The sequence below is a fragment of the Aulonocara stuartgranti genome (assembly GCF_965226115.1).
Source record: "Aulonocara stuartgranti genome assembly, chromosome: 3".
In the NCBI taxonomy this organism is placed as follows: Eukaryota; Metazoa; Chordata; class Actinopteri; order Cichliformes; family Cichlidae; genus Aulonocara; species Aulonocara stuartgranti.
The window spans coordinates 67,439,468-67,454,556 of NC_138941.1; the positions used below are offsets into that span (position 1 = coordinate 67,439,468).

Sequence of the window (15,089 nt, forward strand, 5' to 3'; positions counted from 1 at the left end):
GGGGCAGAGAAGAAGAACCGAGTCGTATGTGTGGAGGGACAGTAACTGTCTGTATTTAAACACTGCAGAGTAGAATTAACAGTAACAGTATTGTAGAAATTCATTTCACTGAAACAATAACGTGGCGCACAGTGTGACGCATGCACCAGTTTATTGTATTTCCAGACTTGCTTTCGGCACAATTTACAGTGCACGCTACTCTGTTTTTGTCAGACTTGAAATAGCCGAAATACCTTCACACTACGGAACTTCTATGGCTCTTCCGTTCGACAATCTCTCCGGCATTGGAACCATCATCTGTTTTCTCTTCGGTAACCTTCAGTCAAGCTCGGTTGATTTTTCTAGTCGGCACACTCATTTCCTCCATTACCCGGGCGGTACGGTCGCTGGCTGCTTCCCAAACAAACACACGTGCGGCTTGGCACTTGTGCTGTACGTAACAAGTCACGTGACGTGACGCTGCGGCTGTGATTGGTTCGGCTCTGCGCTACTTAATTTGGATTGGCTGACCTTTTTTTTTTTTTTTTTTTTTAAGAGGACAAGAGCGGCGAGGTCTATCGCGATAGTTTAATTTCTCTATCGAGTAAAAGTTATATCGCAATACATATCGTTATCGTTCTATCGCCCAGCTCTAAGCTCATGTAGAAAAAAACAAACAAATGAACAAAATATTTTCTCCTTCATTTCTGTCAAACAAAGCTGTATGACACGTTTCCAGCTGTTAGTATCATGGTTGCTAGGCAACCTGGGCAGCGCAACCTAGACCGTCCCATTTCACAAGGCTCGGACTTCCGGCCTTAGCGGTCTTTAAGTACGCGGCCCTTGAGGATCGTTGGGGCTGCGTACTTTAAGGCTGCAGACCCTGAATTGGGATACAGCCATTGGTCTGACCCAACAGTAGGAGGCGGTAATGCTCCTTTACGTTGGTTGCCAACCGCCGTTAAAAACACAGAAGAAGAAGAAAGGAGGCGGAGGAGTCGAGCAGAGAGAGCTGCTTTTTCATGAAACGGGAGTAAAGTAGTGAACTTACAGGAACATATACCACTAGCAACGTTTGGATCGATATCTGCATCGATCTGCACACCCTTGTCTCCTGGATCGTAGCTGAGATCAGCGTGAATCACGTGGGTCTCTGCTCCCTGATCTGTTTCCTGTGTTTGGAAAAACTTCCAGCTTCATCACGAAGTTTCTCTCGGTTTGTGGGCTCATCTAAAGGTAAGCACCGAGCTAACTTTAATGTGGGTGCAGTTTATGTTGAGTTTAGCTCTGTTAAGAATAATAGATTGCTTGGTATACACTGGAGTTAGACAGACTGTAGAGTTTGTGATTGCTTGCAACATTATAATGGCTTTTAGGGGGTAAGAATACATACAGAAAAACAGTCTTTGAATATGAACAAAAGGATTGGGTGCAGGGCAGGAGAACAACCAGCCCCCACCCCCAGGACAGAAAGCCACAGGTACAAGCCTGGGGGAGGGCAATCAGCCTTTAGAATAGGACTTAACAAAAAACAAACTAAAAAATCGGCCCGTGTTCCAGATCAACTGGCGTTGGTTGAACAGATGTTTGGCAGACTTGCGTTTCAGGAGCTGCTACCGACAAACCAGCAAAAAAACGCCAAATGTGTCATCTGTGACATGTGTGACGTTAATTCAAACACACTCCGTCAGTCTTGATGCTGTTGAACAACAAAATGTTTAAAAATGTGGCGAGTTTACCTGGTGATATCCTCACGCGCGACGCAATCGCGAAAACGGCAAACAATTAACACCACGCCGATGTTGTTCACAGGACAGCAGGAGTAAACGAGCGGGAGACTCTTGTCGTCGTAATCGTTCCCCTCGCACGTTTTATTTCTCCGGTTTCAGCGTTTTTGCTTCACAACTAAAGCGAGCAGTTTACTTTGTGCATTAACATGGACTCGAGTCAACCAGCGCCACCTCTGGCCAAGTGCCACAGCCTACAGCCAGATCAACTTGTGACACACATCTGCAGCACGTTTGAATCAGTGTCATGCACATTTGTACCTTTCAATTGTGTCTGTTTGTGCGTCATGCAAATAAACCTTTGAAAATGACACTAATATTTCACTAGTTTTGTAACATCACATGCTGTTAGCGCAGTCTGTCTGCGTCTTTTCTCTGCGAACAAACATTTTAGAGCTGGTTGTTATATACAGTCTGTATAAGTGTGGTTAATCTAATAAACATTTGTAAGGAGATGACAGTTACTGTGAATGTACAGCAGGTGATTAGTAATAAACAGTCAGACAATGACTGACAATCTCATTCAATCTTGCAGATTGCACCTTCTGCGTAAAGTGGTACCACACAGTGTGTGTGGACTTCCCAGGGCCGTTGCTAGCCATTTGGGTGCCCTAAGCACAAATGCTTTATGGTGCCCCCCCCCCCCCCCCCCCCCCCGCCACGAAAAAAAAAAAAAAATTAATACTTTTGAATTTCTCAGTGGAATTTGTTTAATTAAATAACAACAAACATGACAGTTAAACAAATAAATAAGGTTAAAGGAGGTTAAAAATACTGTTACAAATAAATACTGAAACAAAAATTGAACATTGGAACAAGAACAAAGAGCCTGGCAATAATGTGTAATTTTTTTTATAAAAAAATAATATATATAATATAATAGTATTATTATTAATATATTTACAAATAGTTTCACAATAGAATTTAAATAAGAAACTTAAATAAGAAAAATAAGAATTTGAACACAAAAGCCACATTCCTTAAGTAACTATGTTAAACATTTTTACAATTCGTTGTCAGAGTATGCCCTAGACTCTAGGGCATACTCTGACAACCAGAAAATGCAGGCGTGGTGTGCCTCTCTAGGGCCTAGAGAGGCACACGCCTGCATTTTCTGGTTGCAAAATCAGCTATAAGGTCATCATATGATAGCTTCTGAGCCACGTCACCATTGATGCTGATAACAGCCAGACCACTTAAACGTTCCTGCCCCATTGATGAACGCAGGTACGTTTTAATGAGTTTGAGCTTTGAAAAGCTTCGCTCAGCAGAGGCAACTGTGACAGGCAGGGTCAGTGCAATACGCAGAGCAATCCACAGATTGGGATATACCTCTTGAAGCTGATTGTCATGTAAAAATGACAGCATTTCCAAAGCAGACGTCTGTGGTGGCAGCTGAGGAAGGTTGATGATTTCCTGCATCATCTCAGGTCCATCAATGTCAGCTACTCCCTTATCTGTCAGTGTCTTCTGTACTTCAGTGCAGTGTTTTTTTAAATCCTCCTTGGACATCCCATTCACTTTGCTGAAATCAAGCAGCACTCCATATTTCTCCTTCACTTGATTCATGGTCTCAAACCTCTCCTGTAGGGAGATTAAAGCAGAGTCCACAACACAATTGAAAAATGTGACCTCAAGCTTTTTAAGGGCATCATGGAGGGGCTCATCAACAGCTTCATATGCAAACTGCCTTTTTGTGCTCCTGAGCCTTTTCTCCTTCAACTGTGGTTCTATGTTCAGGGCCTCACAGAGTTCTTTGGCAGCTGACACAGCCTCATCAAACCCAGACTGTCTGTATTTAGAGAGGTTACTTTTGGCAGTGTCAATGAGCCTGACAGCAACATCGAGCTGCATGGAGCTGGACTGTAGTAACTTGTTCACCTGGTTTGTGATTGTAAGAAGTTCACACCACACGATGGAGCAAATCAAAAATCGAAATGAGGCTACTTCCTCAGCAAGCACTTGAGCCTCCACCTTTGCGACTGCATCACTTACAGCTTCTCTGGCCTCCAGGAGAGCATCCCTCACTTCTTTTGTCTGACTCTGGACAGCAGTTACACTTTGAAGCCTGCTTTCCCATCTAACGTCACTCCAAGATTTAAGTGTCAATTTCACATGTTTTGTTAAAATGGCCCATCGCTGGGTGGCACTGGAAAAGAAATTGAACAACTTCTGCAAATACCCAAAGTAGCCAGTTGCATCTGGAGAGGACTTGGCAGCATCAGCTATGACCAGATTCATCGTGTGAGCTCCACAAGGCACAAACAATGCTCTCGGGTTTAATTGTAGCAGTCTGGCCTGAACACCTTGCTTCTTCCCCTTCATGTTGGCCCCATTGTCATAGGCCTGTCCTCGACAGTTTTCAAATGGAATGCCAAGCTCCTTCAACTTGTCAAGGACAACATTGGACAGGTTAAGGCCAGTTGTTTGCTCCACATTTATATAGCCAAGAAAGTATTCTTTAATATCTGGTTGTGCTTGGAAACAAACAATGCGTACTATGACTGACATTTGTTCAGTGTGACTCACATCTGGAGTACAGTCAAGAATGATGGAGAAGTATTTTGCCAACTGGATTTGCTTCACAATGGCGCGGAATGTTTCTGAAGAGATAATCTGAATTAGTTCGTTCTGTGTCTCAGGGCTGAGGTAATGTGTGTGGGAACCTTCATCTTTTATGTTGGCCAAGTGATTTGCCATTACAAGGTCATATGTTGCCATAAGCTCTACTTCCTTCAAGAAGTTGCCATTGTCCGGCTCATAAAGACAGTCAGAAGAGCCCCTAAAAGACAAATTTCTGGAAGCCAGTGAGAGAGTTATTGAGAGTAATCGTTTGAGAATCTCTCGCCACTTTTTCCTTTCTGCCTCTAGTAAGGTCAACTCCTGTTGATCTATTGCCATGCTTTTCTTTAGCCGTGTGTCCAGTTCTCTCCACTTAAGCATGCACTGTATGTGGTCTTGGCTACACTCATGACCCCTCAAACGGATGTTGATGTTCGACCAGTCACTGAAGCCCTCTGTACTCAGCTTTATATCCTTCACACTGAAAAGCTTACATGCAAAGCAGAACACAGCATTGTTCTGCGGTGAGTACACTAACCAGCTCCGGTGAACCTTTTCTCCATTGGGAAGAATTTTGAACTTAAGGCTAGTGTGAAATGCTCTTCCATCAGGCCCCTTTGGAAAATTAAAATCAGAGCTGACATTAAAAGGACCTCTCCGCACAATTTCAACACGATCAGCATCTACAATGTGAGCTGGCCAAAGAGCAGGATCGGTTGAAGGGGGCACACATGTCTCCACAGTGTCACTTTCTGATAGTCTCTCAGTGACAGGACTCTCAGTGGTACTTGTGTATGGAACTGTACCTGAACTGGTGGTTGATGGTTCTTGTTCTTCTTGGCTAGGGATTGTTGCAGGGTCTACAATGGCTGGTGGTTGATGTCCAGGGATGGCACTACTACTGGATGGTTCATCCTGTCCTTGAGATCCTCCTTGAACATATTTAAGCATTGACCCTGCATACAAGAGAAAATATTCAGGGATTTTACAGAAATACAATTTTGAATCTACAGTAGGCCTACGAAAGATTGCATTATAAGACTAATAAATTAAGTAAGTCACTGGTACATTTAAAAATTACTAACTATATTTTACATGTATAGATTTTCATAATGGCAAATGGCAATATAAACATGCTGTACATAATTTGATATAAATGCGCAAGTAGGAAATCTATATTACTGGAAGATATAGGTTTCATATTACAGTTTCACCAACAGATGTCGCCCTTGATCTATGAACCTAAAGAAAGACGAGAACTATTTATGTGTTCAGACGTCAATGGCATAAATAAGATATGCGTCTTTATAGATATCCTGAAATGCAGCAACATACAAAGTAATCTTGTCTAATCTGATAATAATACTTGACTGCATCACTGACCTATCCCAAAGTTAAGGTTAATCAGTAGCATGCATGACGTTAGCCAGCTAGCAACCTGAGGAGGGAAATGCTAGTCTCACGAATCACGATAACGTTAGCAATCGTGAGTCACGATTGCTAACGTTATCTGAAAACCGTCAATTGAGTGACCATGATGAGTTGCTTTTAGTAGTCCATTCTATATTCATATCCACAACGTAAACAAACTACCCAACATCAATCATTTGCAACATTTGTTAACACAGTATGAACACTGCTAACAGGAGCTATCACAGAGTTGACGGACATGAGCGTGCAAGCAAGGGCTACAATAATGAACTTTTTTTTATTATTATTATTTAAACATTGCCTTACCGGCAAGCGACGCCTGAGTTTCATCACGCTTCCTCTTCTTCTTTCTTTTCTCCGCTCCCGACTCCTGTTGCCGTTTCGAGGCCATGTTCAAACAGGTGTTTACCAATTATAGAACAGACCACTGGGAGTGGGGGGGCACCAGGAGGAGACTGGAGACAGGGCACAAAGCAGATTCACCCCTTTTCTCGGGAAAATTGTTTTATGTTGCTTTTGTATTGTTTAACCATATTAATGCATATGATATTTATAGTATTAATATGGTTTACTTTTTTTTTTTTACGACCCTGATTTTTTTGGTGCCCTACCGGCCATTTGGTGCCCTACGCAGTGTGCGTTATGTGCGTTTGCGGAGCTACGGCACTGGGACTTCCCTTGTGCAGAAGGCAACTACAAATGTTGTGGGTGCTAAATAAACAGAGAAAATTGATCCCTGTTGTCTTTGCTTACTGATTGTTTTTAGTGTTGACAATCCACATTGCTGGGATTGCATCTTTCAACATGTTTGTGGGTAGATTTGGATGTACCAGGGTTAACCCTTGTATTATGCTGAAGAACAAAAAAGTGACATTGATTTTGTTGCAGGTCATTTTGACCTGTACTGTGTCAATCCACTCAGAATTGTCAAAAAACTGCACTGAAACAATAGCAACTTTATTTCCCATGAGATAAACATGTAGAACAAAGACATACAACAGTTAGACTTTCCATAACTATTTTAGGAACAATTTGGTTTTTCGTTCTTACAAACACATTTCTTTTGAACTTGCCCAACGTTCTCAGTTTTTCAATGTTCAACATTTTCAGTTTTGTCGACATGATGGACAGAATGTAACTGTGTGCTTTCTGTAGATGTACTTCTTGCATTTCTCACAAAAAGTGCTTGTTTTAAAACAGGAACTTTCCTAACTAAGATTTAAAACAAAAGATTTCTACGTCTCCTCCAGTCTCACAAACAGATGACAAACCAAGCGACACACCTGAGTCACTGACTTTCTTATATCCACTCACCCTCACTGTAGGGCAGGGATAGCTCAGTGGGTAGAGTGGCGGCCCCATGATCGGAAGGTCGGGGGTTCGATTCCCCTGAACAGCTACCCTGAGGTACCCCTGAGCAAGGTACCGTCCCTACACACTGCTCCCCGGGCGCCCAATGGCTGCCCACTGTTTCACTGAGTGAATGGGTTAAATGCAGAGAGGGATTTTCCCCACGGGGACCAATAAAGTACACTTCTTTCTTCTTCTTCTTCTTTCTTCTTCTGGCTGTTTATTACTAATCACTGTGTAACTGCTGTGAATTCACAGTAACTGCCATCTCCTTACAAATGTTCATTAGATTAACCACAGACTGTATATAACTACCAACTCTCCAGCCATGTTGAAGGATTGCCTATATTGGCTGGAAATATTCATTTCCAGAGAAATATAGGCAATCAAATGTGTTGTGCAAGAAACGAATTCAAACGTGGTGCAGATGTGTGTCACAAGTTGTTCTGGCTGTAGGCTGTGGCACTTGGCCAGAGGTGGCGCTGGTTGACTCGAGTCCATATTAGTGCACAAAGTAAACTGCTCGCTTTAGTTGTGAAGCAAAAACGCTGAAACCGGAGAAATAAAACGTGCGAGGGGGACGATTACGACGACAAGAGTCTCCCGCTCGTTTACTCCTGCTGTCCTGTGGACAACATCGGCGTGGTGTTAATTGTTTGCTGTTTTCGTGATTGTGTCGCGCATGAGGATATTAGCAGGTAAACTCGCCACATTTTTAAACATTGTGTTGTTCAACAGCATCAAGACTGACAGAGTGTGTTTGAGATAACCTCACAAGTGTCACAGATGACACATTTGGCGTTTTTTTTTTTTTGCTTTTTTTGTTTTTTTGCTGATTTGTCGGTAGCAGCTCCTGAAACGCAAGTCTGCCACACATCTGTTCGACCAACGCCAGTTGATCTAAACGGCAGTAGATCTGGAACACTGGTGTTCCAGATTAACTGGTGCTTAGATTAACTGGATTTTACAGCACATTGTGTTGTGCATTCTGATTGCTGTAGACCATTGTCAATCAATCTAGTGCCATGTCTCCTGTACAGCAGCGGTCCGCAACATCAGGGCTCCTTTGGTACCGGGTCGCGAGAGTTGAGGCTCGGGCGTGAAGTGTATGGTTTTCAGGGTTTTTAATCGTTAAGTCTGGTTCCCTGGGTCTTTTCCCGTGTTGTAGTTGTGTATAGAGCAGGGCGATATGGCCAAAATATTTATCACGATATGTATTTGAAAATTTGCGATAACGATATAACTGACGATATAATTGATGCAAGACAAAATACAACTCCACAACATTACTAGCGCAAAAAGACAACCTTCCATTTATTTTCACTTAAACAAGAAGCTGGTTTTTATGTACATTAAAGCTTTATAAAAATGTAACAGTGCAAATGCAAATTCCTTGCTGAAAGTTTAACCAAAAGGCATTTCCAGTAGAAATGGGCTGACATATCCTGAGCATAACCATGTATAATATCCACTGAAGTTAAAAAGAGGTGCTTTGCAACATTAAACTGCAGTGTGCAGTACGCATTTTTCGGACCATAAGGTGCATGGGATTATAAGGCACATTAAGCGAAACGAAGCAGTCAGATAAATCAAACTTTATTAAACTCATTCTTCTTGCTTCCTCCACTTCTGTACCATTGATTCATTAATGTTGAATTCTCTGGCAGCTGCTCTATTCCCATGTTGTTGCAGTATATTAATGACTAACCTCGTATTGTGGATGGATTATCTCAGTTGTTCTCCTGACTGAAGTTTGGTCCGTTTACAGCATCATGCCATGCGATTGCATTTGTTTCTAACCATGAGGAACCTTCACGTTAACTTTTATAAGTGGAAAAGTGTTAGTGTTCGTGCTCCAGCTTCACTGTTTATGTTATGCTAACATAGCTGTGTCGCTAGCGATTACGTAGCACATCATTATATACCAGCTAGCCCAACTTCAGTAACCCTACAAACGTCACTGCTGTTTAGTTTCCTGTCTTCATTTATGTTGGAAGTGATAGCAGAGCTGTACGTTTGAATTTTTTCAGAAATCTCTCAGTCAGAACATGCAATATCATGCTTAGGTAACTAGCGAAACTAGCGAGCTAACTTCTGCTAGCTTCCTGCTAACTTCTGACTCCGTTAAATGTAATAATTTTTTTTTCATGGATGCCTGGAAGTTAAACTTTATAGTTACACCTGGTAAAGCAGCAATGCTGACCGTTTTATTAAAGATGAAAGAATTGAGACAGTTTTTAACTCAGTGATGCTGCAGTGTTCGTTTGACCTGAAACATACGGAGTTTAGGACCCAGATTACTCCCAGATTTAAGAACATCTTAGTCCGACAAATACGACAATAACGACGGCCGCTTGCATGTTCTGCAAAAAAATGTGCTTTGTCGTGTATCTGACGGACAAACACCAAACCAGTTCCACATCACTGAAGTTGCACCATTTTTACAAACCAATTCTGGTTCATCTGTTTCGCTCAACAATGCGTACAGTGCGTATGAAAACAAAGGCACTGCGCATGCGCGTTTTACTCCCATTCTATCGCGATATTTCATTTTCCTATCGTTGCCTAACATTATACCGGTATTACCGTGAACGGTATAATATGGCCCAGCCCTAGTTGTGTATCTTATTTTGAAAGAACTATTTACGCATTACCATAGTGACTAGAGAGCGTCAAGAAGCAGAGAGGAGGATGTTACTCTCGATGCTGTTGGTGCATTTCAGGAGAACAATGCTAATAAAGTTGCACAATTACACAGCTGAATTTGCGTTCATTATATTTACAAAATACCACAGTTTTTGTCTTTGTCTGTATCATTTTATTTTGTTGTATTTATCCGCAACACCTTAAAGGCCCATCCGTGAAAATATTTTCTGATATTAAACTGGTCCGTGGTGCAAAAAAGGTTGGACACCGCTGCTGTACAGTACAGAATGCGTTGTCTGTGAAGGTTCTCAGTCATCCAGGTCATCGTAGTCAAAGGAGCTTGCAAAGAAATGCGTCTGGACTTCTTTAAGTTACTTGAAGACGTTTCACCTCTCATCCGAGAAGCTTCTTCAGTTCTAAGGTCAAATGGTGGAGAGTCCCAGATATAAACCTAGTGGGAGTATCCCCCACAGAGGGACAAAAGGACCCCCTGATGATCCTCTAATCACCTGAGCCAAGGTGTGAAACTGGGTGTGGGTCCCAATCAGCCAGAGTTTCGGGTGAGTTCATTGTGAAACCTGGCCCCACCTTATCATGCAAATTCCTGAGATCAGATGGCCCAGGATGTGAGTGGCCGCCAAGGCGTCTGGGAAGGGATTTCAAAACTGGATTATAAATGGCAGAAAGTTGGTGTCGTAAACCACCGCCTCTGTTCAAAGATGGTCGCTCACAGTGGACATAAATGGCTTCTTTCACTCCTCTTTCAAACCATCTGTCCTCTCTGTCCAAAATGTGAACATTGGCATCCTCGAAAGAGTGTCCTTTATCCTTAAGATGCAGATGGATTGCTGAGTCTTGTCCTGTGGAGGTGGCTCTTCTGTGTTGTGCCATGCGCTTGTGAAGTGGCTGTTTGGTCTCTCCAATGTAGAGGTCTGGGCATTCCTCGCTGCACTGTACAGCATACACCACGTTGTTAAGTTTGTGTTTTGGCGTTTTGTCTTTCGGGTGAACCAGTTTTTGTCTGAGCGTGTTGCTGGGTCTGAAATGCACCGGGATGTCATGCTTGGAGAAAACCCTCCTGAGTTTTTCTGATACACTGGCTACATAGGGGATGACAATGTTGTTGCGTCTGTCTTTCTTTCTGTCTGCTGCTGCACGCAATGTTGATGGTGAACAGATCAAAACACTGACAGAATCCATGGATGGCAGGCTTTTGAGTGTCCTTGCAAAGAAAGGTGGCTATATTGGTCGCTGATTTGTTTTTGTTTTGTTTTTGAATGTCAGAAATGTATATTTGTGAATGTGGAGATGTTATATTGGTTTCACTGGTTAAAATAAATAATTGAAATGGGTATATATTTGTTTTTTGTTAAGTTGCCTAATAATTATGCACAGTAATAGTCACCTGCACACACAGATATCCCCCTAAAATAGCTAAAACTAAAAACAAACTAAAAACTACTTCCAAAAACATTCAGCTTTGATATTAATGAGTTTTTTGGGTTCATTGAGAACATGGTTGTTGTTCAATAATAAAATTATTCCTCAAAAATACAACCTGCCTAATAATTCTGCACTCCCTGTTTATGTAAAAAAGCACTTAGACTAAAACTGACATAGCTACGTTAATCCTACTGTAAAACAATAAGACAAGGTACGACCTCTTCCCATGCTCCCAGGATGTGGGGGTGGACGCTAGAACACCTTAGAATGTCTCATCCTAGGGGGTCTGAAACATTCTTTCAATATGTCACCAACTATATGCTTCTAAACACAAATGATTACATGCAGTATTCTACCATATGCAAACTTGTATCATTAAAATATTTCATTTCATTTAATTCATTTCATTTATTTGTTCATTTTCAGGCACAACAAATACCTATATTGAACATAAAATGCACAAAACAAAAAACAAAAATTGCCTGAAAAAGGAGTGGGACGAAGAAAACTTATTAAATCCCACCCCTATTCTCACTCATCAACAAAAAAAAAAAACAATAAACTTCCCGCAGCTACGCCTATCATTGCATACAGACCCATCAACAGCCCCGGGCACATACAAGCATCTAAACGGCAGCTCGCAAACAACAATTAGAGCCTTCATAACTGAATATATAAATTATAAATTGCATTACCACAGGTAACAGGCGGTAATAACTACAAGTAACAAACACACATGCATATACATATATGTACATACATACGCACTTTTTTTTTTTTTTTTGGAATCCATACCAGCAATGGTAAGAGAAGACATTACAGAGCACACTAAAAACCATCATTGAGTATACTGTGAGCAGACCCACTGTTTGTAGAGAAATTTAAATCTATGAATATTTTGCATTGTTTCAATTGTAAACTCAGACTGTTCCAGATTTTCACACCACATATTTCCCCACACTTCCACACAATATGTAAGATATGGAAGAACCAGGGTACAGTACAGAGTACGAAGTGCATCTTTATCAAGGAATTGTTTCACTTTGTTCAAAACTGCGAGGCTTCTGGAAATTTTGGTTTTTATGTGTCTGACGTGGGGTTTCCATGAAATTTTATTGTCAATTACGACTCCCAAAAATTTGTTTTCACTCACATTATCAATTGGTACACCTTCAATGACAATTGGTAATTCTATATTATATTTTAAATTACCAAAAAACATTGCTTTAGTTTTATTTATATTTAATGATATTTTATTTATGTCCATCCATTTTTTTAAAATTAATTTTAGCTCTCTGTTTACGGTCATTACAAGATCAGTATAATCATCGCTACTGAAAAATATGTTGGTGTCATCTGCGAACAGTATGAGCTTATAAGTACTTGAGAAACATCAAAAATATCATTTATGTATACATTGAAAAGTTTTGGTCCCAACACTGACCCTTGGGGAACACCACATGTAATACCAAGTTTCTCTGAATGGTAATGCCCTATGCTAACATATTGTTCCCAACCCGTTAGGTAACTTTTTAACCAGTTACCAGCTTTCCCTCGAATACCATATCTTTCCAATTTATCCAATAAAATTGAGTGATTGATTGTGTCGAAGGCCTTTTTGAGATCAACAAATTTACCAACTGCATATTTATTTTTATCCAGTGCATTAGTAATTTCTTCTACTGCCTCAATTATCGCCATTGAAGTGGTTCTTTGCGTTCTGAAACCATACTGACCAACATTTATTATTTGATGTTTTTCAAGGAATTTTTCTAATCTTGAATTAAAAAGTTTTTCTAGAATTTTTGAGAATTGAGGCAGTAGAGAAATACGCCTATAATTGGTAAAACTGTGTTTGTCATTACTTTTATATAGTGGTATTACTTTCGCAATTTTCATTTTTTTGGAAAACAACTGGACTGAAATGATAAATTACAGATATATGTTAAGGGACTAGCAATATTCAGAATAACCTGTTTAACTACAGACATATTTATGTCATGATAATCCATTGAAGACTTACTTTTACATTTTAATGTGATATTTATTACTTCTTGCTCATTTGTAGCTGAGAGGAACAGTGAAAAGGGATTTGATTTTACTGATATTTTCATTTTTATGACACGGGATGTTCGCTGCTAGTTCAGGGCCAACATTTATGAAGAATTTATTGAACCCATCGACAATATTACTCATGTTGTGATTTTCACCATTTGCATCAGTAAAATATTCAGGATATGATGTTCCAGAAGATCCTTGTTTAATTAAGTTGTTTAACACATCCCAAGTTCCTTTAATATTGTTTTTATTTTCATATAATCTTCTTCTATAATAAAATTGTTTGCTCGTTCTTATAATATCAGTCAATTTATTTCTATATGCTCTATATCTTTGTTCCACTTCTTTTGTTTTTACTTTGATAAACTGTTTATACAGATTGTTTTTCTTTTTGCAAGCATTAATAATTCCTTTTGTGAGCCAAGGACTTTTTATCTTTTTTTTTTCTTTTCTTTGTCATGTGTTCGTTTATAGGACAATGTTTATTGTACCACATAGTAAAAATATCTAGAAAATTATCATAAGCCTTGTCCACATCTGACTCTTCATACACCGCTTCACACAGCTGTTGTTAATTTTTTTTTCTTTATCTATTTGTCATTTCACGTTGTAGTATTACACAAAATTTTCAGATCTAATAGAAATAACATAAGTGTTTCATAATTCATTCAATTTATTGTCTTTATTTATAACTGCCATTATTATTTCATTCTATTATAGAATCTTACAAGAAAGAGGCAAAATTGTATTCCATTGTGCTTTATTAGCTACATTGGTTAAAAAATGAATCAACAATGCCAAAAAAACCTATCAAAACAACATACTGGAAAATAGTTATTCATCACTTGATTGATTCAATACAACACTTGGGCACATATATGCGGGACGTTTCGTGGCTGTGTTGATATTGCGCTGTCTCTTAACCAGTGTTGGGTAAGTTACTTTAAAATAGTAACTTAGTTACATTACTAGTTAGTTCTCTCAAAAGTAACTCAGTTACTTCAAGTTATGTGTTACTTTCAAAGTAAAGTAACACATAACTTGCCACAAGTACTTGCCACAAGTGCACTGTGCCACCTACCAATAGACAGGAAAAGATAATGTGCATATTTCCACGAGAGAAATCCCACACCTGGACCGTCATTGACTGCTGCCATGATTCCAGCCTACGTCACAGCGTCATGTGCGCCTTTTACATCCAACACAAAAACTGCAGTCGTGATGCTTTCGATTGTACTCAGAACTCGGAAATTCTGCCTTCTGAATAGGAAGATGTAGGTAACACCAGACTGCACATGAGCTGCATACAGAGCTGGACTGGGACAGAAAATTGGCCCGGGCATTTTGACTAGAGACTGGCCCACCATTGTAGGGAAAATCATAAAGCCTTTGAATGAAAATAAACACTGTTGTGACAGTGATGTACACTGTTTTGATGGTATATATGCATTAATCTATCAATCGTTTGTTGTAAGATTCAGATAATTATTTTTTTAAAGCTAGACATTTTAAATGAGAATAAGAAAGAAAAGTATTTCTGTACTTCTTTGTGCCCCCCTCTCCCTGTTAATGCCCTACATGGACCCCTGGCAACACTTTGCTAGACCCGCCCCTGCACAGTTACCACCTGTCAGCTACCTAAAAAAGGATACTGGTGTTATTTGTCTCTCAGAAACAGTTCATAATTTCCCTTCAACTCATTCATGTCACCTAAAAGATAAACCTGTTTCTCCATCACCTGCTCAGCTCTGATGATCCAGTAAGGACATCTCCTGGTATCATCTTCATGTTTCCCTCTCACCAGATAACCAAACCATATCATGACCAGCAGCT

General features: G+C 40.1%; 3 protein-coding genes across 5 annotated transcripts in view; 1 reads left to right on the forward strand and 2 right to left on the reverse strand.

Annotated features, from left to right (window-relative positions):
* Positions 1-15,089, reverse strand: part of LOC309695629 (uncharacterized protein) — a 409,672-nt gene that overhangs the window by 275,872 nt on the left and 118,711 nt on the right. The gene's annotated exons all lie outside the window — the stretch shown is intronic.
* Positions 1-15,089, reverse strand: part of LOC309695781 (uncharacterized protein) — an 82,250-nt gene that overhangs the window by 44,101 nt on the left and 23,060 nt on the right. The gene's annotated exons all lie outside the window — the stretch shown is intronic.
* The window catches only part of LOC309694288 (uncharacterized protein), a 79,239-nt gene continuing 65,113 nt past the window's right edge, over positions 964-15,089 (forward strand). For all 3 annotated transcript variants that reach the window (XR_014272834.1, XR_014272835.1, XM_082514246.1), the window contains exon 1: positions 964-1,215. The gene's annotated coding sequence lies outside the window, so the exon portion shown is untranslated. The remainder of the gene's footprint in view (positions 1,216-15,089) is intronic.